At 41.5% G+C, this 26,002-nt stretch overlaps 1 protein-coding gene across 1 annotated transcript in view; it reads right to left on the bottom strand.

The window, feature by feature from the left end:
- Window positions 1-5,665: 5,665 nt before the first annotated feature.
- Window positions 5,666-26,002, bottom strand: part of scaf8 (SR-related CTD-associated factor 8) — a 164,926-nt gene continuing 144,589 nt past the window's right edge. The window contains exon 22 of the transcript XR_007956060.1: window positions 5,666-6,267. The gene's annotated coding sequence lies outside the window, so the exon portion shown is untranslated. The remainder of the gene's footprint in view (window positions 6,268-26,002) is intronic.

Genomic DNA, 26,002 nt, shown 5'->3' on the forward strand with positions numbered 1-26,002 from the left:
ATCTCCCCGTTGCCGCTCACTTCAACTCGCCCTCCCACACTATCACAGATATGTCAGTCCTCGGCTTCAACTGCCAGGAGAATTCCAAGTGCAAACTGAAGGAACAGCACCTCATCTTCTGTCTTGGAACCTTGCAACCTAATGGCATGAATATTGAAATCTCCCACTTTAAGTAATCCCCACACCCCCCCCCCCCACTTCCCCACAGCACCGCCCCCCCCCAACTTCCCTTTCCTAGCCTATTTCTCTTTTTTCTACCCCTTTTTTTCCTTTCTCTCCTTACCTTTGACCCATCCCCCGGTGGATCTGCTCTCCCCACCTCCCCGCACCTACCTATCACTATCTCTTACCTGCTGAGTTCCTCCAGCATCATAATGTTTTTCATCTAGTTTCCAGCATCTGCAGTCCTTTGTTTTTCTATCGTGATGCTGGAGGAACTCAGCGGGCCAGGCAGCATCCATGGAGAAAGCAGGTGGTCAACGTTTCGGCTCAGGACCCTTCTTCATTTTTAATTCAGGACTAATATGGAAACACAGATGAGTGTAAGTGTCACAAATTTGAAATGGGTGGATGAACATAGAGACAATGGTGTCTGTGAAGAGAAACAAAGTAGGTTGATAAGGTGGATAAATAAACATATGGATTACACATTTTAATAAAATATAAAAGCCAAGAGATCTTGGTTATCTTATACATCACAAGGTAGCACTCATCTGAACTGCTGTGGATAACCCAAGGTACTATACCTTAGGAAAGATGCAAAGGGTGTAAGAAAGGATGCAGATGAGCTTTAGCATGATATTACCAGGGTTTATGGGCTTACGTTATGAGGAGAGCTTGGAAATATTAGGATTGTTTTCCCCGGAACAGTGAAAAACTAGGGGTAGCTTACAGGTTTTCCAGATGATCTGAGATTTTTATGGAGTAAATAGAGAAAAAAAGTTTCCTTCTGGTAAGTGGGTCAATAACCATAAGCATAGATTCAATATCATTTGCAGAAGATATAGAGCAGAGATGATGATATCCTTCACTCTGAGTTCTGGATGGTGACTTGACAAAAGATTGACCTGCCAGATTCAATGGCCATGGATCAGGATAGGGTTTATGCCCTTTAAGAAATGCAGAAGCAGGTCTCAACAGTGTTTCTGTGTGAGTGGCCCTCTCACATATGTTGCATATCATATGATGTCACTATGAGTGTCCAGCAACCTCTGTGCCTATTTAAGTCACATGTTTGCAGGACACAAATCCAATTAGCAAGCTGTATGAACCATGCAGAAGGTACTTTAACCTGTTCAGCAACTGGGTTTGAGATTTAGTTCCTACCGGTAGTACACCAAAAATGTTGTGTTATATGAAAAAATATCTAGGTCAGAGAGATGATTAATAGCCCACTGATAGCTTCTCAATAACCTAGGGCATAATCAAAAAGAAACATCTACTAGATTTTTCTCCACTTTCTTTGACGGCTAAAGTCATCATAAACACAAAAAATAGCAGGGTTAACCTGAATGATATAAATTACTTAACATTACTCCAAATTCTGATAATTCAATTAACAAAATAGTTTTATGTACTTCTTCACATCTTTGAAAAAAGTCATTTTCTTGCATACTGTATATGTCATGGACTTTATCAGCAAGTGCTTTGAGGACTGTGTACCAAAGAGGACAATCTGGGTGTTCCCAAACCGAAAACCATGGATGGACCGGGAGATCCATTCCCAACTGAAGTCTAGGACTGCAGCGTTCAAATCAAGTGACCTTGACCTATACAAGAAATAGAGATATGACCTCTGTAAAGCTGTCAGAGATGCCAAGAGACAATACCAGTCCAAAATCAAGTCCCAGACCAGCCGTCAGTTGTGGCAAGGCTTACATGCTATAACAGGCTACAAAATGAATTCGGGCAGCATTGCCGACAATAGCACATCCCTTCCTGATGAACTTAATGCATTCTAAGCATGTTTTGAACAAAAGGGGCTTGGAATGTCACCACCCAGCCCGAAAGCTTCCAATGCACCTGAACCCACAGCCACCATTGTAGATGAAAGATCAGTCTTCCGGAGAGTGGATCCGTGGAAAGCATCTGGCCTGGATGGTGTCCCTGGCTGTGTCCTTAGATCTCGTGCAGATCAGTTGGCAGGGGTATTTGCAGACATTTTTAACCTCTCCCTACTTCAATCTGAGGTTCCCACCTGCTTTAAGAAGACCACTATCATCCCGGTACCTAAGAAAGCAAGGTAACATGCCTTAATGAATACCACCTGGTGGCTCTGACATTCACCATCATGAAGTGCTTTGAGAGGCTGGTCATGGCACGTATCAACTCCAGCCTCCCAGACAACCTCGACCCACTGCAATTTGCTTACTGCCGAAACAGGTCTATGGTGGATGCCATCTCTCTGGCCCTACATTCATCTCTGAAGCATCTGGATAGTAAAAACAGCTACATTAGACTATTGCTTATTGACTATAGCTCCACCTTCAATACTATCAATCCAAGCAAACTCATCTCCAAACTCCTAGATCTGGGACTCAACACCTCCCCTTGCACCTGGAACCTTGATTTCCTGACCAACAGACCACAATCAGTAAGGATAGGTAGCAACATGTTTGCCACGATTATTCTCAATGCTGGTGCCCCACAAGGCTGTGTCCTCAGCCCCCTACTCTACTCCCTATACACTCACGACTGTGTGGCCAGATTCTGCTCTAACTCCATCCACGAGTTTGCAGATGATACCAACGCACTGGGTTGTATCACAAATAACAATGAGTCAGAGTACATGAAGGAGATAGAGAGCTTAGTGACATGGTGTCATGACAACAACCTTTCCCTCAATGTCAGCAAAACAAAAGAGTTGATCATTGACTTCAGGAAGGGAGGCAGTGCACATGCTCCTGTTTACATCAACAGTGCTGAGGTTGAGAGGGTTGAGAGCTTCATGTACCCAGGAGTGAACATCACCAATAGCCTGTCCTGGTCCAACCACAAAGACGCCATGGCCAAGAAAGCTCACCAGTGCCTCTATTTCCTCAGGAGGCTAAAGAAATTTGCAATGTCCCCTTTGACCCTCACCAATTTTTTAGCATCCTATCTGGATGTTTCAGGCTTGGTAACTGCTCTGCCCATGACTGCAAGAAACTGCAGAGAGTTGTGGACACAGCTCAGCAGATCATGGAAATCAGCCTCCCCTCCATGGACTCTGTCTACACTTCTCGCTGCCTCGGTAAAGCAGCCAGCATAATCAAAGACCCCACCCACCCTGGACATTCTCTCTTCTCCCTCCTGCCATCGGGCAGAAGATACAAATGCCTGAAAGCATGTACCACCGGGCTCAAGGACAGCTTCTGTGCTGCTGTTATAAGACTATTGAACAGTTCCCTAGTTTGATAAGATGGACTCTTGACCTCACAATCTACCTTGTTATGACCTTGTACCTATTGTCTATGTGCACTGCACTTTCTCTGTAGCTTTGACACTTTATTCTGCACTCTGTTATTGTTTTACCTTGTACTACTTCAATGCACCGTTGTAATGAATTGATCTGCATGAATAGTATGCAAGACAAGTTCTTCACTGTACCTCGGTACATGTGACAATAATAAACCAATTTACCAATTTACTGCACTAAACCTCAAAACACATTCAGAAAAGTAAGTCAAGCTCATCATCATTTTGACTCTTCCCTGTGATGAATTGCTTCTGGTTCATATATCAATCACTCCATTTCAATACTATCGAATTTTGCCTATCCCTTTTAATTATGAATCGAACCACTATTTCTTCCTCTCCTATTGTGACTGTATCCATTCTGCTCTGTATTCCATTTGCTGTGTCCATCAGCTACTCAAAGATGTTACACCAAAGCAACATTTCTTTGTTATCTGAGAATTTTGTCAACATGGACAACAGAAACATCAAAGAGACATAGCTTTGCCTCAAGGATGGGTATAACTTCAACACGTATGGTACATATTGTTCAAACAATATAAACTGGGTATTAGAGAAGGAGGACTTGTCGATGAATAAATCTCAATGTGGTTAACAGAAGATGGGGCTTCCCCATTGAGTTCAAGTTAAATGGTCTTCAGATAACCATTACAGAGTTACAAAGTCATCTGTGCAGTAACCTGCATCCAGAACTCCCAGGAAGTAAGACCATTTACAGAGGCGCTAGAATTGCTGCTTGCCACCCCACCTCCCACCCATTCTCCAAATCTTTCCATCTGAAAATTACTGCAAATTGCAAAGAAAGGGATTTGTGTGCTTTTAAATAAACATAAAATATCAGAAAAGACTAGCTGTTCTATCTAGCCTGTCATGCAGTGCAACCTGTGCACAGTATTAAAACTACAAACAAAATGCTTGTTAACAGCCTTTCAATTACCTGAAAAAGTTTTTAAAAAATACTCTGACTCAGTGTCAACACCTCAGCACCAGTGTTATTTTTTAAAAGGCATCTCCTTGATTACATTTTCTCACATATTTGTTTTAATAACTTACTAGGTTACTTCAGAGAGCAGTGTAAGAGTCAACCAATTTGAGCTGGGTCACAAATTGGCCATGCTGGGTTCGGAAGGCAGATTTCCTTCCCAAAAGGTGCCTCACAGGTGGATAGAGCAGTTAAGAAGGCCTATGGGATGTTAGCTTTCATAAGTCGTGGGATTGAGTTTAAGAGCCGCGAAGTGATGATGCAGCTTTACAAAACTCTAGTTAGACCACACTTAGAGTACTGTGTTCAGTTTTGGTCGCCGCATTATAGGAAGGATGTGGAGGCGTTGGAGAGGGTGCAGAGGAGATTTACCAGGATGCTGCCTGGGTTAGAGCGTATGGAATATGAGGAGAGGCTTAAGGTGCTAGGGCTTTATTCACTGGAAAGGAGGAGGATGAGAGGAGACCATGATAGAGGTGTATAAAATATTGAGAGGAATAGATAGAGTAGACAGCCAGTGCCTCCTACCCAGGGCACCAATGCTCAAGACGAGAGGGCATGGCTTTAGGGTTACGGGTGGGAGGTTCAGAGGAGATGTCAGGGGGAGGTTTTTCACCCAGAGAGTGTTTGGTGCATGGAGTGCACTGCCTGGGGTGGTGGTGGAGGCAGATACATTGGACAGGTTCAAGAGTTTGTTGGATAGGCACATGGAGGAATGTGAGATAGAGGGATATGCGGGAGGAAAGGTTTAGATAGTGTGAGGGTGGTTTGATGGACGGCACAACATGGTGGGCCGAAGGGCCTGTTTTGTGCTGTATGGTTCTATGGTTCTAAAAGGTCAATTTAGGTATCTGCAAGAAATTCATCATCTCTGAAAACACCACTCTCATTGCAACCTGTGAGTTAAATACTAAGTGCATACTCTCAATCTCTCTGCTCAACAGTACCACATCATTATAATTCACTGTTGTCCTGATCTACAGTTCCATTTCATCCTTTGCCTCTTTATGCAAATGCTGCCTGACCTGATGTGCTGTTTTCTGCACCTATCATTTCTAAGATCAGTTTAAGATCATTTTTCTCATGGTGACAGGACTTCTACATGAAAGGAATTTTGTATATAAGCAGAAGTTCTGAAAACAAATGGTTTCATTTACAGGTCTTCAAGTAAAAGATAGATTATATTTTCAGTTTTACTTAATCCAAGCAAAATTTACAATGGCAGTGTGCATTGCTACAAAAATATTATTTATAAATTAAAACATACAATGCAAGCTTCCTATTTGAATACTGATTCTGAGCTGGAAACATTTACGGGATCTACCTCTGGAGAAGTTCCACATTTGTAGGCCAACATTTTGATTTGGCGTTCAGATCCATGCAGCTGACAATCCAGTGACTCAGTAGAGCAAGGAGATGACCAGGATATTCTTCAAATGCTTATAGTCAATCTGCATGGCTAATCAATCTGCCTTAATATTGGAGTCTGACAAAGTCATTGTGTGTTTTACAAAATGCATACGTTATTACACTTCCCCAAATCTTGTGAACAGTCTCTGGTTGTTTCCAGGTCATTGGGATCCATAATTTTTAGCTCTTATGAGGTTGGTACTTTTTCTCTAGCAAGTGGAAAGACAGATGACTTTTGTTGGTTTTCCACAGGCTGGAACTACCTCCTTCCAGTGTGTATTCTGCTATACTTCATCCAGAGGACCTTTGGACTCTCTGCTACCTTCATGCTCAATCTTCAGATTCATCTTCCTCATTGGAAACCATGATGAGTTCTCACCAGGAGAGGCAGTGACACCTTTAGATGTAAACAAAATTACCTGCAAAGATATGAAAAAATATATTAAAAATGTATTTTTTAACAAGTTCTTTATTCTTTCTTTAAGCTGAAACTTATGAACTACACCTCTTTAAGATAAGAGATATTAATGTGTGAAACGAAATTACTTTATATATTGCTGTAACTGCATTTGTTACTCCCAAGTCAGATACAACAACATACTGTATTTAAGTGTTAAAACACCTCAATGAACTTGAGCAGTATTATCAGCCAAACATCCGACATGGAGTTGCATAAGCAGAAATTAATACAGCTGAAAACAACCTTCACTAAAGAAATAGATTTCAAGCAGTTTTTGGGTGACACAGAGTGCAGCTAATAGAGCTACTGCCTCACAACTCCAGCCACTTGGGTCCATTCCTGAGCCCTGTGTGGCATCTGGGTTTCTCCTGAGTGTTTCCTCCCACATCCCAAATATGTGCCGATTGGTAGGTTAATTGATCAACGTAAATTGCCCCTAGTGTGTCGGTAGTGCTGGTAGTGAATGGCAACTCCAAAGCGAACTGCCTGAGTTTGGCCATTCCCACACAAGTAAATCCTGGATTACTACAATTATATGGGGCCTTGGTGAGATTACACCTGGAGGATTATGTACAGATTTGGTCTCCCTACTTGTTATTGAGGGAGGGCAACAAAGATTCACTCGACATTTCCTGGATTGGCAGGTCTGTTATTTGAGGAGCAATTGAGTGGGCTAGGCTTAAGAATAAAGGGTTTAAAAGAATGAGAGTTGATGTTATTGAAACATACAAGATTCCTCGGAGGCTCGAGGGGATAGATCAGGGTGAGAGCTTTGGAACCTACAGTCTCAAAATCAGGGGTGCACTTTTAAGGACGGAAATGAGGAGAAATTTCATCACTTGGAGGGTAGTGAATTTTTGAAACTCTATTATGCAGGAGGGCTATGGAGCCTCAGTCACTGATTTCTTTCAAAAATTGAGAATGACAGGTTTTTGGATATTAGAGGAATTAACAGACAAGGGGACAGGGTAGGAAAATGGTACTTGAGGTAAAAGGTCAGCCATGATCTTGTTGAATGGTGAAATGGATTCAAGGGACCAAATAACCTACTCCTGCTCCTATTTCTCATGTTCTTGCATGGAACCACTGGTTTACTGTTTTATTGATTTATAAGCAAACGTGTAATTCCTCTTCCTCTTTGAGTGTAATGACAAAATTATCAATATAAAACAGTCCTTTTGTCAATATGAATGAACATGTAGAGCACTTGTTATATGCACTTATATGGATGGGTGTAACCCAATCAGTGTGTTAGCCCAATATCCCAATCTGTCTCCTGGATATAACAAGTATAAAAATCATGAAGAATTTTAAAGTAATGCAACACCAACTGTTGCTGTTTTTTTACTTAAAAGTAAGTGCTAGATTTAGACAAGTATCAAAGGCAAGTGACTATTGGTGACAACTGCTTTCACCTTATTCCTCCCACCCTCTGTCCTCAACTTCCATGCCTCCAGCCTCCACATTCATCTGATCATTTTCTGCAGTCTATCCCTTCAATATGTCACCATCAGATATATCTCCTCCCTTCCTATTTCATCATTCCATTGGGTCTATTCCCTTTAGGACACACTGATTCACCCCAGTTCCACTCCTCCCACCTTTCCTTGCCACTGTATCTTAATGCCATGCAACTGGAGATACAACACCTGCTTATTATTAGGGTACAGAACAGGCTGAGTCCAGACCACACCTTAGTTGTAGTTCTGAAGACTCATGCTCCATGAATTACCTTCCAGTACAATTACCATATTGGCATTTACCCAACATTGTGGAAAATTGCCCAGGTATGTCTTGTTCACAAAAAGCAGGATGAGTCTACTGCGACTAATTATCACTCAATCATATGCTTTCAATCAAATTAGCAAGGTGATAGAAGGTGTTGATGACAGTGCCATCAAGTGGCATGTACTCTTGCCAATAAGCTGCTCACAGATGCTTCGTATGGATTTTATCAGACCCAAGCACCATCCCAGTTTTACTCCAAAAGTGGACCAAAGAGCTGAATTCCAAAGATGAGGTAAGAGTGATTGCTCTTAACCTTGAAAACTGGAAAAGCTGGCCATCCAAGAGAGAACACTCTATTGGTTGGAGTAATACATCGTACAGAGGAAGATGGTTGCAGCTGTTGGATGTCATTGATTCCAGCCCCCGCAGCGTTGATCCAGGAGATCCCCAGGGCAGTACCCCAAGTCCAACTACCTTTAGCTGCAAAATCATTGTCCCTCCTTTCAGCATAAGATCAGGAGGAGTGATGTTGACTGATAAGTCCACAATGTTCGATTCCATACACAACTCCTTAGCAAATGATGCAGTCTATATTTGCATGAAGAAAGATCCAGGCTGTTAAATGTCAAGTAACATTTAAGCCCTTAAAGTGCCATGCAATGACTAACTTCAACATGACAATCTAACCACCTATATTGAAACTCAATGGCATCTCTCACCTCCAACATCTGGGGTTTACCAATGAACAGCAACTTAATTGGACCAGCCACATAAATATTATGACTCCAGAAGCTGGTCAGAGGTGATCTATTTGAACCGTGTTTCCTATTCACTCAGTTGAAATATCGAGCTTAAACGTTAGAAGATATTACTTTGCAAGCATTATTATGAAGGAAATAATCATGTATTTGTATAGTATCTTTTACATCCTTGGGAAGTCCCCAAGACTTTCACCTCTAGTTATAAATGATATGTAGTGTTGGCGGTAGTCAAAATACAAACAATTATGTCACAAAAATAGCAAAGAAATGTAACCAATTAAGCTGTTCTAATGGTGTTAGCTGAGGGATTAATATCGGTCAGGTGTTGGCTGAGAGATTAATATCCTCAGGGAATACCATTGGATCTTTCATGTCCAAGTTAGAGGCAGACATACCTCAGTTTAACTTTATCTCAAGAACAAATTCTCAGCACAGCTTTCTCCTGGTCTGCACTGAAATAGCTCCTAATCCATACAATTTATTGGCAAGAATGCTACTGCTGAGCCAAGGCTGACATATTGCATCAGTTTCTTGAATTATATCAATAATTTCCACACAGAGATGAGGCTTTCAATATTAAAATGTATATCTTGATCAGCTTTGGACAGGCCTCACCACACAATGAGACTGCCACACCTTACTTTTGTTAATGGACTGCATCTTTGCAACTTAAAGTATGTGTGATTTCTAAATTTCCTCAATTCTTGTGCAAGGTCATGGACTTGAAACATCAGTTCTGGTTCTCTCTCCACTGATGCTGCCTGAACATCTGTGAAATTGCAGCATTTTGTGTTTTTGTATCAACAGTTTGTTTCCCACTCCAAACAATACTCCCAGAACCCAGTTGCAGAATTCAGATCACATGCGGCTTACTTGATAAAAGGACAACTGGCGCAAAAAACAGACAAAATGAAAGTTACAACTCCATTCTCCAAGATTTGTGCATCTATAAACCACACAGATTTTATTTTGTCAAAGCAGCTGCCTGAGCTTCATTTTTTTATTTCACTCTGCGTCAGTAATCGCTGCATGCTGCTTGACTGCATGTACAAATGGCATGAAAGGAGCATCTTTCATGAATTCTTTCTCTGGATGCCTTTGAGGCATCAGGCACAAGACATAAGATAGTACAGCAACTGGGTTGAATGAGCCTGGATAAAAGTTACAGATAAATAATATTAAGATTCAAAAGATTTGGCCTCATGCACTGCAATTGGATGTGACAGCACTGGATTGAGAATCTGCCAGAAATGTCAGCATAAGTAGCACTGGGCAACAAAATATTCTGATAGAAGTTGGATCACATAGTTTAACTGTTGTGATTGAAAAACAGGCCAGATTAATATCCCAATAACCTGGATGCCTAAGACATTAAAATATATCTACCCCACTGAAGGTACCATGAGACAGCTGATTAAGCCCTCCCATATGGAAATTAAGGGCCTAACATTTGGATTTCATCAGCAAAAATGGGCAGTGCAGTTGCAAGCTTGTCTTGCACCATATAGTTACTCCATCAAGCTGTGCCAGCCCTTCAGGAATAAAACAATTGCTATTACTTCTGCAGGAACAGCTGTCAAGAAATAAGCATCTTACATGTACAGTGATTTCTTTGAAAAAATAAATTAAAAAACAACCAATCTAAGTAGAACATGTGCTTGACCAGTCAGCACCATTCTTATCTGGCTGATAGCTCATTTAGTTTAAACAATATTGGGGTCATTTTTTAAAACTGGTGACGTTCCTGCAAAATTCTGCCTGGAAGTTGGAACAGCATGGTTGTTGCATGCCTCCACTGTCCATCCCCCTCCACCCACACCCCACCCAGGTGAAGTGGGATGAACCTGCCCCATTCCCAGAGTGAGATGCATTTGGGCTACCTCCAGACATCAGGAAGGTAACTCATGGGGAACCTGTCCAACGGTGAGGGGGACGAATGCAGTAATGCTTTACTTAAGAAGATACAGCTATTTCAATGAAAGATTGACACGGAGAGGACCAGAAAATGTTTGCTACTGATAACATCTGTGAGGCCTGCAGCAATGTAGAGGCTCAGGTTCACCGATGCAGCTTGTAGGTGTTGCTGGAGGAAGTCAGGCAGAGAGGAGAGGATCTGTTTGGAACAGAGCAATACAATACGCCAGGGGGAGGGACACAGCAGCAATGGACAGAGTTGCCAAGACAGTCACAAGAACACAAGAACCCAAGAAAATAGGAGCAGGCTTAGGCCACCTGGCCCCTCAGTATGTTTATGGCTGATCTGTGGTGGGCTCAACTCCTCTTCTCTGCCAATTCCCAATAACCCTCGATTCTTTGATCTTTCAAATATTTATCCACTTACGCTTTAAACATATCTAATGATCCGGCCCAATCACCTTTAGGGGAAGAGAATTCCAGAGATTCACCACCCTCTGACAGAAGAAGTTTCTACGCACCTCAGTTTTAAATGACAGGCCCCTTACTTTGTACATACATCACCTTGTTTGTGACTCTCCCACGAACATCCAACAAACTGTAACAAACCCAGTGTTTAGCATCCTTACCAGGCTAAAATAATAGGATCCACTGAGAATTTCTATCAAGTCTATCATTACAATGACCTTCCTTCACAATGACTGAATTATATTGTTCTAACCAATTATCAGCCCAACTTGAAGGGTACAGTGGCTTAGTTGTTAAGCTACCAGACTAGCCGTCAGACATGTGAACCATTGACCTAGGGTCAAGAGTTCAAATTCCACCATGGCAGATAGGGAATTTAAATTCAAGCAATTAAATAAGAACTGGATTTACCAAAAAAAAGTTCATCTCAGTAATGGTGACCATGAAACTACTAGAACATCATAAAAATTCATTTGATTCACTAATGCTCTTCAGGAAATCTGTCAACCTTACCCAGTCTTGTGAGACCAGACCAACCAATGTGAAAATCAAAAATAAAGCAGATGTTGGAAAGCAAACATGAAAACAGAAAATATTGGAAATATTCAGCAGGTCAGGTTGCATCTGTGGAAAGAGAAACTGTTAATGCTTCAGGTTGAAGCTAGTGTGGTTAACTCTCAATTGCCTTCTCAGATCTGTACTGATTAGGGATGGACAATAAATGCTGGCATTGCTATCAACATCCAAACCTGTGAAATTTCCTTTGCACATCTTCATTTTATTCCTTCACAGCCAAGGCCTAATTATAAAATTCTGGCCCCTTTTTGAGGATTTTACAAAACAGAGGAAATATGTCATCAAATTCTTTCATCTTTTTAAACACAATGATCACCCCAAAGCTTCTATATTTGAAGAGTGGAAGCCAATATTATTGCAATCTACAGTCATGACCTAATCCTTCAAACCTTGGTATCATAAAGCGCAAGCAACCCTTCCAAGTGCAATATCGGATTCACTAAATGTCTTTCCATTGCCCCATGCTTAACAGTTAAGATATATCTCAGCTAATAAGTTATACACCTGGATACTTGTGGCTGTAGAGAAGTATCACCGAGGGGTGTCACCTGGACTGAAATACTGCTTCTGTTACATCATTTGATATGGCCAGCTATTAATGTGCTATATTATTGAAAGACCAAGGACTGATGTCAGAGTGTGGGTACCCCAAGGACCTAACTAACCCACAATAACAAATTAAAAACTCCGGGGTAGCTGTGGGGGAACAGTCTGTCAACTGTGGCTCAGGTATATACTGACCTTGGGAGATCCATCTGTACATTCAACTACAGTAGTACTTTGGTCAAGTGAAAAGAAAGCAGTGACTTACTAGTAATGTTTCTGCATGCCATGATTTCAGAAGAAAGTTTTGTTTATCCAGAGCATGAAATTTATGCCCCAGTTTGCCTTCCAACTGCAGGAAGCTGACGTAAGCCATATTTGTGCATGTCTGCCTTGGTTAAGGGCGACGTTGGCAGGATACCAATGCTGATATGTCACATGTGCTGAGCAAGGTTACCATGACTGAGATCAAACATTGACATATTACTTGGTTCAAAAAAAGGAATTTCTATGCCTAATGCAAATAAACAAGCTGTTATCACTGAATATAAAAGGCACGGTCAGGAATTTCCACCAGTCAGTGGTGTTTGGGTTGACTGATGACTTCTCATCAGCGGAACTGGCAAAAATCAAAAGCAATGGGAGTGGGGCCAGAACACCCATGTTCCACCCACAGCCTCCAGGTCATTACGGTAACATCCAAACATTAACTGCAGAGGACCAAGATTTCCCTGTGGGGCTTAGAATGCTCCTTTTGGCCCCCCAAGGAAGGCATGGCCATAGGTTCCCCTCAGCTGTCCACTAGTGTGCACCACAGACAAATCATCCAAACTAGAATCAAAGAGGCTTGGAAACAGGCCCTTGGGCCCAACTTGTCCATGCTGACTAAGGTGCTTATCTAAGCTAGCCCCATTTACCTGCGTTTGGCCGATTTCCCTCTAAACCTTTTCTGTCCATGTACCTGTCCAAATGTCTTTTAAACATTGTAATTGTACCCTTCTCTATCACCTCCTTAGGCAGCTTGTTCCCGAAACTCACCACCCTATGTGTGAAAAACTTGCCCTTCAGATCCCCTTTCCCCTCACCTTAAACATATGCCCTCTAGTTTTCAAATCCCCTTCCCTAGGAAAAAGATTGTGACTATCTATCTTAACTGTGTCTCTCATAATTTTTATAAACCTCCATAAGGTTACCCCCCAGTCCCCTTTGCTTCAAGGAAAATAGTCCCAGCATATCCAATCCCTCCATATAACTCAAACCCTGCAGTCCAGGAAACATCCTTCTGGATCTTTTCTTCACCCTTTCGAACCTAATCACATCCTTCCTAATAGTGTGGCTACCTATCTGCACACAATATCAAGTGTGGTCCAACCAACATTCGGTACAGGAACTGATGGTGAATCATAGGTGGTTTGTGAGCAGATTCTAAAAGCTCCACTTCATCTGATGTCCATGGTCTTTATTGTAATAGGGAAACCTGAAAAGGAACAGAGGTGCAGCTTGGACCAATGGCAGGTATGTAAATTCCTAAAGCACCCTCTGTAGAACTCTGGACCACTTCTCTTCAAATTTTCTCTCTGACTTTACAGTAGATTTGTGAAACCTCAAAAAAGCAATGCAGGTGTTTGTCTGCTGTTGTCACCAACTGCAATCCCTATGGAGTAAGTTTGACCAGCACTCTAATCGGATGAAAGGTATTTTGAATTGGTTGCCCATTCCCCTGACCCCCTCACCCCTCCCATAACACCGTTCTGGGTTCAATTCTGGGAGCTGTCTGTAAGGAGTTTGTAAGTTCTCCCTGTGTCTGCGTGGGTTTCCTCTGGGTGCTCTGGTTTCCTCCCACATTCCAAAGATGTACGGCTTAGGAAGCTGTGGGCATGCTACGTTGGCGCTGGAAGCTCGGCGACATTGTGGGCTGCCCCCAGAACACTACGCAAAAAGATGCATTTCACTGTGTGTTTCGACGTACATGTGACTAATAAAGGTATCTAATCTTATCTTCTTATTTAAAGATCTTAATCACCTTTATGTGCAGGCCTTAATACTGAATGGATGCTCCAAGATGGCTCAACAGACAGAAGGAGTTGGATCAATCAAACATGTGTGCCACTGACTGTCAGTGCAGCCTTGGAGGAGATAATGGTGGAGTCAGGGGGGTGCTAACTCACAGGGCTGCCACATTTTTGTCAGGCCAGGGTGTACAATCTTGGTCCACTGAAACTAACAAAATCAAGAGAAAATGCTTTGGGCTACTTTGAAGATCAGCCAGCAGCACGACTACTGGTTAGGCTGCTTCATGTCTCTCATGACACCCTCCTCCTCCACCCCTCCCACTCATTGCTCCAAGAAAATTGGGTTGGGGTCCTACTCTGGGCACAGGATCCCCTGAAATAATGGAACGTGAACTGGCTGCAGCTGGGTTCTGGGGGCCAACTTGAAAATCGATTCAGGTGGGATTCAGGCAATCAATTCATGGAGCTTGTTTTGTAAAATTTTCATTTGGCTATCCCTTTGTTTTCCAGCAGAAGTTAGAAGAAATGTAAGAATCACCCCACTTGTCAATTTTTCTTTTTTCTAAACACATAACCAGGGTTAACTTTCTTCTACCAGAAACAAAAATTATTTCAGACTACAATCATTAAAAATGGGAAAACTAAAAGAATCTGCCACGAGGAAGTAAATTTTGTAGTGTCATGTGTGTTGACTCTAAGCCATGGGGGTGGCAATTTATAAACACCGTTTTTGTTATCAATGTCCTTCCTTAGTCTTTGACTGTGGATGTTGGCTGCTCTCTTGTGGTTAGTATGGGCTCCTTGATTACTGCACTTGAACAAGGAACCTTTTAACTAGTTGAATACAAAATTCTTAAACTCCACTGTGAGAAGAGTGGTTGTGTGAGAGGGCATGTGAGTATTGGCAGAGAGACAATGGCATGGAACTGGACCTTTATAACAAGGTCATGAGATGCAGGTCCCAAGCAGGTGAGGGCTTCATTGGGATTCAAAGGTCAGGTCACTCAACTATTTTATCTGGGAACAGGGAGGCTGGCTCTTGGCGTTGAACGCACCACAAAACCCTGCACTGAGGGTCAGCAGCCCTGGGCCCTTCCCTCACCTACCTTAGCAGAGACCATTCTTGTAAATCCCTCATGTGGTCTCCTCCCACTTCACATTCACAAGTCAAAGCGAGAATTGGTCTATTTATATAAGACTTGGAAGTTCAAAGTGCTCAGTTTTCACATTAGTTGTCTTTAAATTGCAAATCAAAACTGCATGGAATTATGAGTGTATAGGTGAAGTAAAGATGTGATTTTGAGCGCTGGACTATGGTTAGGAGGACGAGGAGGCTAGGTTTGTTCCAATAAAATGTTATTTGTAAGTATCAATCTTCAATTCTGAGGGGTTGAGCAGACTTGCACCATCCATTTGTTAATAATGCTGTGTAACTAATCACTGGAAATGCACAACCCTGCCACTTCTACATCCTGCCTTTGCAAAGGTATTTAGCGTTCACAACATTAACAGCACACCACAAGTGGAACCATTTGGCAACAACATCCTTATATGTTCGTGTAGGTATGAAAAGTGCTTCTCTTTCATGACTTAACTGATAAATACTTTTGGCATGGATGTGACAGTGAATGTTTACAAATAGTAAGTAGCTCAACATTTTGCTGTTGTTTCTATGGAAAAGCTCTGGAATTTAAGAGTGAAGTAACCATTTTACTCGCTGGTTTATTGCAAGAGGTTCCCTTCACTGTGATATAGCCTTTTCACTTTGGCATTGACAAAGTTGTTTATAATCATCCACATTTTTACATACAATCTTCATTGGAAATTAATGAGATTAATTTTAACCATCAAAATAGAAGTGATTCCTTGTAGATTAATACTTTTAAATTAGTCGAAGTCTCAACGATTTCAAGAGGTTAACAAGCTCAGATTTGTATTTCTTTCTGAGTAATGGATTTTGAAAAGCATTCAACTTAAACAAACAGAGGAATACATTTTTCTATGGCCCATTATGGGAACAGCAGGAATAGAGTTTACTTGAAAATAGTTCTTTTCTGGCCAATATGTTCCATTGTCTACACTGCTGCTACTTCCTGCACATACAATAGGATAGGCCCCGGATTGTAAGCACATTGCAGGAAGTAGTGGAAAACTTCAGGAGGGCTGAGGCAGTTTGATCAAGTGAGCAGAAAAACCTTGGAGGGGGAGAGGGAGGCAAAGTGGTCGGGGTTGGATGTGGGGAGTGGGGAGGAGAGGAGCAGGATGGGAATGGAAAAGGGGGGAGGCATTGGAAGGGCAAAGGTGAGGGAGGCAAGGAGAGGGAAGGAAGGATAGGGAGGAGAGGTAGGAGGGGAAGATGGCAATGAGAGGGAAGAAGTGGAGGAAGGGGAAAGAGAAGGAAGGGTGGTGGATCAGGGCTGCCAATAGTCCCGGATTGGATGGAATGCCATGTATTTAAAGAAAAATTAGCTGCTCCACATGAAATGTGACACCCTTTTCCCGAATAACATTCCTGACTAGAGCTCATAACAAACTCTGAACTGAATGCTTCCAGGACAGATTAACTGAACAGGCACAGTGGCTAGAGGTTTGCAGACACTGGAAAGCGCTACTGGCTTGCTGCCGACCACCAAAATAACAAAATGCTTCCAGCAGGTACTTCCTGAAACTACTGGAATCTTTCCCAGTGAAATTAAATAAGGTCCACCCACAACACGCCCTTTTGGAATACAATGTTGACAACCTTACATGTCGCACTGTGGGAGATGTCAGCATCAGAGCAGGAGACTGTGAGGAACTCATTGATTTTTAACCTTTCAAGGTATGTCCTTTTGATTGGATTCAGTGGTCTGAAGCAGGGAAGAACATTAGAGAAAATTAAGCAGTAATGTGATGATGCTGAAAGACATCAAAATATCGGAACTGGATTAGGTCATAGGTCATTCCACCTCAAACCTGCTCTGCTGTTCAATGCACCCATGACCGATCTGTATCTCAACCCCAGTTACTGGCCTTGGTTCTCTCTTCCTCAATACTTTTAACCAGCAACCTCAGCTGTGAAAATTTAAACCAACCTAGTCTTGAGTTTTTGTGGGAGAAGACTTCAGAAATTAGCCCATACAACTCAGCTGTAATGTTATAATCAAGAAGTAAAATAGAAAGAGGGAAGCTGGAAATATTTAGCAGGTCAGGCAGCATCTTTGGAGAGAGAAGGAGAATTAATATGTTTCAGGTCAATGATCTCTCATCAATTCTGATGAAAGGTTATTGACCTGAAACATTATCTGTTTTGCTCTCCACAGATGTTGCCTAATTTATCGAGTACCTTTAGCATTCTAAATCTTTATTTATAATGTTCTGGACATTTTTATTGATAGAAATAGATTCTGCCAATCAATTACTTTGATCATCTTAAAAACCTTGGCAAGTCATTGTCTAATATTCTTTAATCAACAGAGGTCAAGCCAAGTCTATACAATCAGTCATCCTTATTTAGGCTTTACACAGTACCACTAGCAGTCGAATTAATCTACAAGGCCAATCTATCTTTCCTGAGGAACAATGGCAAGAACTGAACACAGCACTCCAGATACAGTGTAACCAGATTTTCACAATAATTCTGCTCCATCCTTTTCTAGCCCTTGTTGATAAAGCGGGTGACATCTATCAGGGTTTTCAAAATTTTGTGTCTATCCACCAGTTTCTAGTGCTTTTTGTTCTTGGAGCTTTGCAGCTGTCTGTTCCTTCACAGTTGATCAAATACTTTGAACCATCTTTCCTAGGACCTAAATGGATGATGGCGCACTTCCCCATCCTTAAAATTAAGTAAGGTTAATTAAACATGACATGCACTTCAAAATCCATGTTTGCTCTCCCTGGTAAGAATAACTGATTTTGGTACCTTTCTCACTGTAGGCAAACTAATTGCTGTGTAGTTTCCTGGTTTCTCTCTTCCCTTCATCCTCTCTCCTCTTCTTAAGTATTGGTGATTTTCCTATCCAAGAGGGTAATTTGTAAAACAGAAGGATGTGGTGGATTGTACTAAAGCATCTACACCTTTCTCACTTGTCACAAAGAATAACCTTGGGGTGGAAGACATCAGGTCCTGGAGAGTCACCTGTCAACTCTATCATTATTTTCTCCATTACCATTTGTTAAACTAATTTGCTAAACTGTCAGCACAACATTGTAGGCCAAAGGGCCTGTACTGTGTTCTATAATTAAATCTGATTATTTACTTTTAGTTCATTTTGTAAGTGGTAATTCATCCTCTTTTTTTCATGTCGTGACAACAGATTGATAGAAAGTATTTAGCAAATTCACTATTTTTTTATTTTCAACATGTCAGCCAGCATTTATGGGGTCAAGCCAATCTTTAGTCTCCCTCATTCTCTTCATACACTTGTAAAATACATTATTATTCTTAATATTCCTTTCCCATATTTCCTTTATGAGCCCATACTACTCTCTTTCTAACCCTCTACTGTTCTTCCTTTATATCTCTGCTAACCTATGGCACCCACACCACTCACTGAAGCCCCTACTTTTCACTTAACGTTATATCTTTCCTCTTGTGCAGACCTAGACCGTACATAAGTAGAGCTCTTGGTCCTGGCAAATGTGTACAGGTCCAGTGTTGTATCAAATATTTCACTGAATACTCCTGTTGATTATTCACAGTTTTACCCATGAATATTTCCATCCAGTTTACTCTAGTCAATTCTTGTGTCAGCACTACCAAGACAGCCTTATGTAAATTTATATCTAATTTTAAATTGATTTGTGATTCACATTATTCCCAAAATCTAATATTGAATTTAATCGTGTCATGGACAGGTTTAATCAGGTATTCCATTGTTAGGAACTTGTGAAGTAATACTGGCCAATAACTTGTTGCTAGATCTAGTATGGTGCAACAACCTATTGGGCTAAGGAACTGACTCAAAAACACTCAAGAAATTTGCTGCTTTTTGGATTCAAGCTGTGCTGTTTTGTAGAGTCTGTGAACATTAGGCTTCCAATATAACCTGAACTCATGTGATATGTCATATGAGAATGATTGACAGAAAAAGATGGGTCCAGCCTGTTTGTCTCATGTGAATATAATAATTTGCAGATTATAATACATGCGTTGAGCTGTGCAATTTCCAAGGATAATCAAAAAATATAAACAAGGGTAATTATGGAGAAAGTGTGCTAAATTCCTCTCTGGTCCCATTAGGTGATCAAAAATAATCAAGGAAATAACTTAATACTGCATTTGTAGTATTTTGCTTTTCAGATGAGTGGTGCATTGTCGTTGCAGTAGGGAGATGGTACACAATCCTTCACTTGCACCCCCCACCTCTTCCCATGCTAGCTTTTGCTGTCAGAGGCCCACTTCACTTTATAAATGTCTCTGATTAACAGACATTTAAAAACCTTTGACATAGATTTGAATGATTTTTAAAAATTATTTTTGAAACTAAAAATAAAAAAATTAAATAAAATACATTACCTTATTGTTAATTAAAAACAAAAATATTCAGAGAATTAAAGAAAATAAACAAAAGCTTAGCCCAACTTACCTTGTTAATTAAGGGCAGTGACCCATTCAAATGAAAGGACCATGCGAGATGCATCAGCTTTGGCTGCTGTAAAGCTTAGTGGTCAGATATTAAGTGCATTCAGCCTATCAGCTCAGAACATCTTGCAACACCTTTGAACAACAGTGAATCCGGGGATGGGGTGTCTGGTCAGATGTGCGTATCTGACCCCCCAATGCCTTCTATACTTCCCCACTACTGTGTACAGACACAGAAGTCTAGGAGTAGACTGTCCCAGATTAATTATCTGAATGATACAGCACACTTCACCTTCTTTAGGTTTCCAGTTTGCAATCAGGAGGTGAAGAAGGATGTTCCCATTTAGTTGCTGGAAAAGTTCTCAACATAATTTGATAACTCACAGACCAATGGCATTAAAAAACACACATTTCATTGTGGAGAAAGTTGCTGACTCCATTGCTGAGTGTCAGAAGGGTGCAAGTTTAAGCTCTACTTTGCATTTGAGCATGTAATCTTGTGCTGTGCTGAGGGAATACACTTTTACATGGGACATGAATGAAAATGGTGTCTGGCACCAGTTCACTATTTGTAAAGCAAAAGACCACAGATGTTGGAAATCTGAAATAATATCAGTAAATACTGGAGATACTCAGTAGATGAGGCAGCATCCTCCATGGAGAGAGAAACAGAGAAACGTATCAGGTGGATGACTTCTCAAGGAAAGGTTAGAAATCAAACATGTTTTAAAATTCAGATAGGCCCATGACAAAGCAATTGCTGGTATGACATGCCATGCAATGACCTTATTGCATCTTCGCAGCACCCAACAGCTAAACCATTCAACACCAATGCAACATGTTAAAATGGAATGTTATTTGCCATCATAGGTGAATGCAAACCACCAGTTTGCAGAAGAATCGTTCTCCCAGCCAATATTTATCCCTCAGGGAAGGGTTATTGATCTTTAACATAGCTCTGTTCTTCCATCCACAGATACTGCTTGCTCTGCTGAATATTTCCATAATTTTAAAAATTTTATCACTAAAAACTGCACATTACTACATTGTTGCCTTTGGGTCCACGCTGTGTACTAAGTTTGTCACTGTCTCTTGGTTTGTGAATTATTAGCAATTAAAACATATCTGATTTCCAAAATTTCCCAGTTCTGATGAAAGGTTGTCAATCCAAAATGTCAATTCCATTTGCTCCTCACAGATGCTGCCTGATCTGTTGAGTCAGTTTAGCATTTTCTGTTTATGACACTATTTGAAGATGGAGAGCTGATGTTTCAGCTGAAGCTATATACAGCCACCAATATCACCAATCACACATACATTCATTTACTGTTTGTGTATCTTTCCCGTGTGTAAATTAGCTGCAGCATTAACCCATGGAACAACAGTCACTGCATTTCAAGAGCACCTCATTGGTTAGAAACAGCTCCTGGGTGGTAATAAGGTGCTAAATTAATGTGCAATCTTTTTTTAGAGGTGAAGAGAGGGGCAGAGAATTACTCAAAATGCTTACTATTCTCAGGATATGATTTACTGTAAACAGTATAATCACTCCTAAAGAAGGTAACATATTTTCAATCCATCTGCAGAAGACCCATTAAGACCCAGATGCTGCAATGTTACTTTTCAGTTGCTGTGCTTGCTTGACCACCAATAATCTTCACCACACACTGAGTTTCTTTTCATCAGGCAAACAAGGATGAGCTTCTTCTCATCAAGTGGTAATAACTTTCTTGATTGCTTTGCATCAAGGAGAGAGAATGAATGCCTATATTTCTTTTTAATAGAACCATACAGCACAAAACAGGCCCTTCGGCCCACCGTGTCGTGCCGTCAACATAATGATCAACATAAGGAATTACATAAAACACCCACTTTAGTTACAAAACTTGTGAACTCAAGGAATTTAATTAAATTAACAAAGTTATTAATTATGAAGAAATTAGTCTGCTTTTATTTCCCAAAGTTGTCCTCTGAAATCAGAATGCTTTACAGTAATTGGACCTCTGCTGCCACCTGGTGGTTTCCACAGTACTTCAGTTTGGATCTCAGGAAACTTGAAAGTAATATAGATATTGTTTTAAGACTCATTCCCAAAAGCAGAAAATTTGGATGAGTATGATTGATTGCAGAAACATTTAGATGCCTGGAAATAAATAGTTAAAATGTGAGCAACGTTCACAAGGGCCTTTCTCTCAGCCTTCATTCCACAGCAATCAGTAGATCAACAGAGAAGGTGTTGACAGAAATAGTACACATTTAGAGACCTCACTGCATTCACACAAGATAAAATGTGTTCAGTATCATTATGCAATAGGTTATGTGATAACAGGAATAACATAAAACGAGAAAACCATGTTACAGGAAATGAGGAAGCAGTTATAGTGCATTTAATCTTTTCATGCATCAATATACTGTACAATATAGAAATGGCATTCCAGTTTGTCAGTGATAACAGCAGGTGCCCTCACAGATGCATATAAACCACCAGTCTGCAGAAGAACTATACTCAGTGTCCCAGCCTATATTAATTTCTCAACCAACACCATTAAGAACATAGTCTGGATATTATCACATTGCTGATTGTGGGTCCTTGCTGTGCATTAATTGACTTCTGCAGTTCCTATACAAGTGCCTACACCTCAAAAGCTGTTATTGGCCTTAAAGCAAAATGGCATGGTAATTATTGGTGTTGTAAAAGACATGCTGAAGATCATTAGATGGCGTGCTGCACCAACACGTGGCTCATTTTGGTAGGTCAAATATGATGGCATGGTATAGTATTAATGGTAGGACTCTTGGCAGTGTGGAGGATCAGAGGGATCTTGGGGTCCGAGTCCATAGGACGCTCAAAGCGGCTGCGCAGGTTGACTCTGTGGTTAAGGAGGCGTATGGTGTATTGTCCTTCATCAATCGTGGAATTGAATTTAGGAGCCAAGAGGTAATGTTGCAGCTATATAGGACCCTGGTCAGACCCCATTTGGAGTACTGTGCTCAGTTCTGGTCGCCTCACTACAGGAAGGATGTGGAAGCCATAGAAAGGGTGCAGAGGAGATTTACAAGGATGCTGCCTGGATTGGGAAGCATGCCTTATGAAAGCAGGTTGAGGGAATTCGGCCTTTTCTCCTTGGAGCGACAGAGGATGAGGGGGGACATGATAGAGGTGTATAAGATGATGAGAGACATTGATTGGGTAGATAGTCAGAGGCTTTTTCCCAGGGCTGAAATGGTTGCCACAAGAGGACATAGGTTTAAGGTGCTGGGGAGTAGGTACAGAGGAGGTGTCAGGGGTAAGTTTTTTAATCAGAGAGTGGTGAGTGCATGGAATGGGCTGCCAGCTATGGTGGTGGAGGCAGATACAATAGGGTCCTTTAAGAGACTTTTGGATAGGTACATGGAGCTAAGAAAAATAGACGGCTATGGGTAAGCCTAGTAATTTCTAAGGTAGGGACATGTTCGGCACAGCTTTGTGGGCCGAAGGGCCTGAATTGTGCTGTAGGTTTTCTATGTTTCTAACAACTGCTTTGATCGTGGTCCCTTCACCTCAGAAGTAAACCTCAATAGTGCTTGATGCAACAGGGTTATTGCATCACATTATTTTTCCACATGATATTGCCTCTGCCATGTTCTTGCCCACTCACTCACCTTGTCCATAACCCCTCTCTACATCATCCTGCTGACTCACAATCCAAGCTAGTTTTGTATCATGTAGTACTATGTATTTTAGTACCACATGCTTAAGGATAAGATTTTTCCTAGAAAAATGTGAAAATGACCATTAAGGGGATTTGAATGCAGAGGCCTAATTAGAGTCTGGAGAAGAGGTATGAGGACATTAGGCTTGGGATGGGAATGTGGGCTCAGAGTCTCATCTGGGGCCTAGGGATGTGGATAGTGGGTGCAGAGGCTCATTTGATTTTTGGGGATTGGCAGTACAGAGTCATTTGGGGCCTAAGGATGGGGGGATGTGGGTGCAGAGGTTTGACTGAAGCAGGGGAAGGGTGTGGTAACAACATCAGAGGCCCAATCAAGGGCTGGGGGGATGTGTGAACCATGGAGGCACAATCAGAGATTAGTGGGGTGGGGGTAAGGACCTCAGTTCGGGAGTTTGAGTGATTATCAGTTGTGGAAGGGTGGCATAGTCTTGCAGCTGGTAGAACTGCTGCACAGCTCCAGTGATCCAGGTTTCGTCTTGACCTCAGGTGCCGTCTGTGGGGAGGTTACACATTCTCCCTTTTTCACATGGGTTTTCTCTGGGAGCTCCAGCTTCCCCCCATATTAAAGATGAAGAGGTTGAGACATGAATTGGTTGCTGTAAATTACCACTGGTGTGTAGGTGAGTGGTAGAACCTGGGAAAAGTTGATGGGAACGTGGGGACAATAGGCTACAGGGAAAATTAGTGAGGGTGTGGGATTGCTCTGTGAGCTCTCATGGATTTGAAGGGCCATTGGCCTCCTGTGTTGTAAGGGTATAGGGAAGGAGTCCAAGGATCAGATAACTCATGTGCTGGGTCCTGGGGAGGGTATTGACTCTGAGGGTGATTTGGGAAGAGGGTCTGGAGATGGGAACTGTACTGATTTGGGGGGACAGGTGGGAGGGGACAATGGCACTTACCTTGGTGAGATCTCAGTCCAGAAGGCACGAATTTTTCCTGCAACAGAAGCACAACTCTCACCGGGAAGTGCCCCATCGAATTTCCAATGGGATGCTAAACCACCTGGAGGTGGTAGTTTTCACATTTCACACTGGGAAAAATCTATTCTTAGTCATGTGGTGCTGAAAAAAATAGTGCTGCATGGTACGAAACTAGGTTGGAATATGAGTCGGCAGGAGGATGGAGAGGGGTTATGGACAAGTGGGTGAGTGGGCAAGAACTTGGCAGATGTAATAATATTTGCAAAAAACACAAAATTATCCATTTTGGTGCACCAAACAGAAGCACAGAATATTAAAAATGGTGATAGACTGGGAAATGTTGATGTTCAAAGGGCCTAAGCGTCTTTGTACACATTTCACTGAAAGGCAGAATATACAGTGGGTGCAGTAAGCGATTAGGAAGGCAAATGGTACGTTGTCCTTTACTAGAAGATGATTTGAATACAGAAGACGTCTTACTCTAATTATGTAGAGCCTCGGTGAGATAACAAATGGAATATTTTGTACACTTATGGTCTCCTTAATTAAAAAAGGACATACATACCATGGAGGAAGGGCACCAAAGATTTACCAGATTATTTCCAAGGATGGCAGGTTTGTCTTATAAGGAGAGATTAGGTTGACTAGGTCTGTATTCTCTAGTGTTTAGATGAATGAGAGGAGATCTCATTTGAAAAGTTAGAATTCCTATAGGCTGCTGGGCTATTTGTTGGAGGTCTGTTATGAATGGGTTTTCATCACATTGTGTATTACATGTAATGCAATTTTTCAGGGGGTGAAACCTCCAACAACAGATCTAAACAAATTAGGCAACACCAAATATAATGTTTTGTCAATCAAAGAATAGTTGTTACTTTCTACTTCAGATATACTGGACCCAAATAAGGCAGCAGTTCACCCACTGTGGGAATATTACCCGGAGTATTGTGTACAGTTTTGGAAAGATGCCATTAAGCTGGAAGGAGAAGCAAAGATGATTTACAAGAATGTTGCCTGGACTTGAGAGCCTGAGCTACAGGGAGAGGTTGGGCAGACTAGGAATTTATTCCTTGGAGTGTAGGAGACTGAGGGGTGATGTCATGGAGGTGGATAAAATTATGAGGGGCAGAGACAGTCTTTTCCCCAGGATAGGGGAGTCCAAAACTCGAGGGCATAGGTTTAAGGTGAGGTAGGGAAAGATTTAAAAGGGACCTGAGGGGCAATTTCTTCACCCAGAACGTGGTGCATATATGGAATGAGCTGCCAGAGAAAGTGGTTGAGGCAGGTACAACAACATTTAAAAGTCATTTGGACAGGTACAAGGCTTAGAGACATATGGGCCAAACATGGGCAAATGGGACTAGCTTAGATGGGCATCTTGGTTGGCATGGACAGGTTAGGCCTAAGGGCCTGTTTCTGTGGTGTATTACTCTAAGGTACAGACCTCATATCAAATAGTCATACCAGTTTGTATGTAACCTTGTTCTTTCTTCTAC

The sequence above is a fragment of the Pristis pectinata genome, chromosome 3 (genome assembly GCF_009764475.1).
Source record: "Pristis pectinata isolate sPriPec2 chromosome 3, sPriPec2.1.pri, whole genome shotgun sequence".
In the NCBI taxonomy this organism is placed as follows: domain Eukaryota; kingdom Metazoa; phylum Chordata; class Chondrichthyes; order Rhinopristiformes; family Pristidae; genus Pristis; species Pristis pectinata.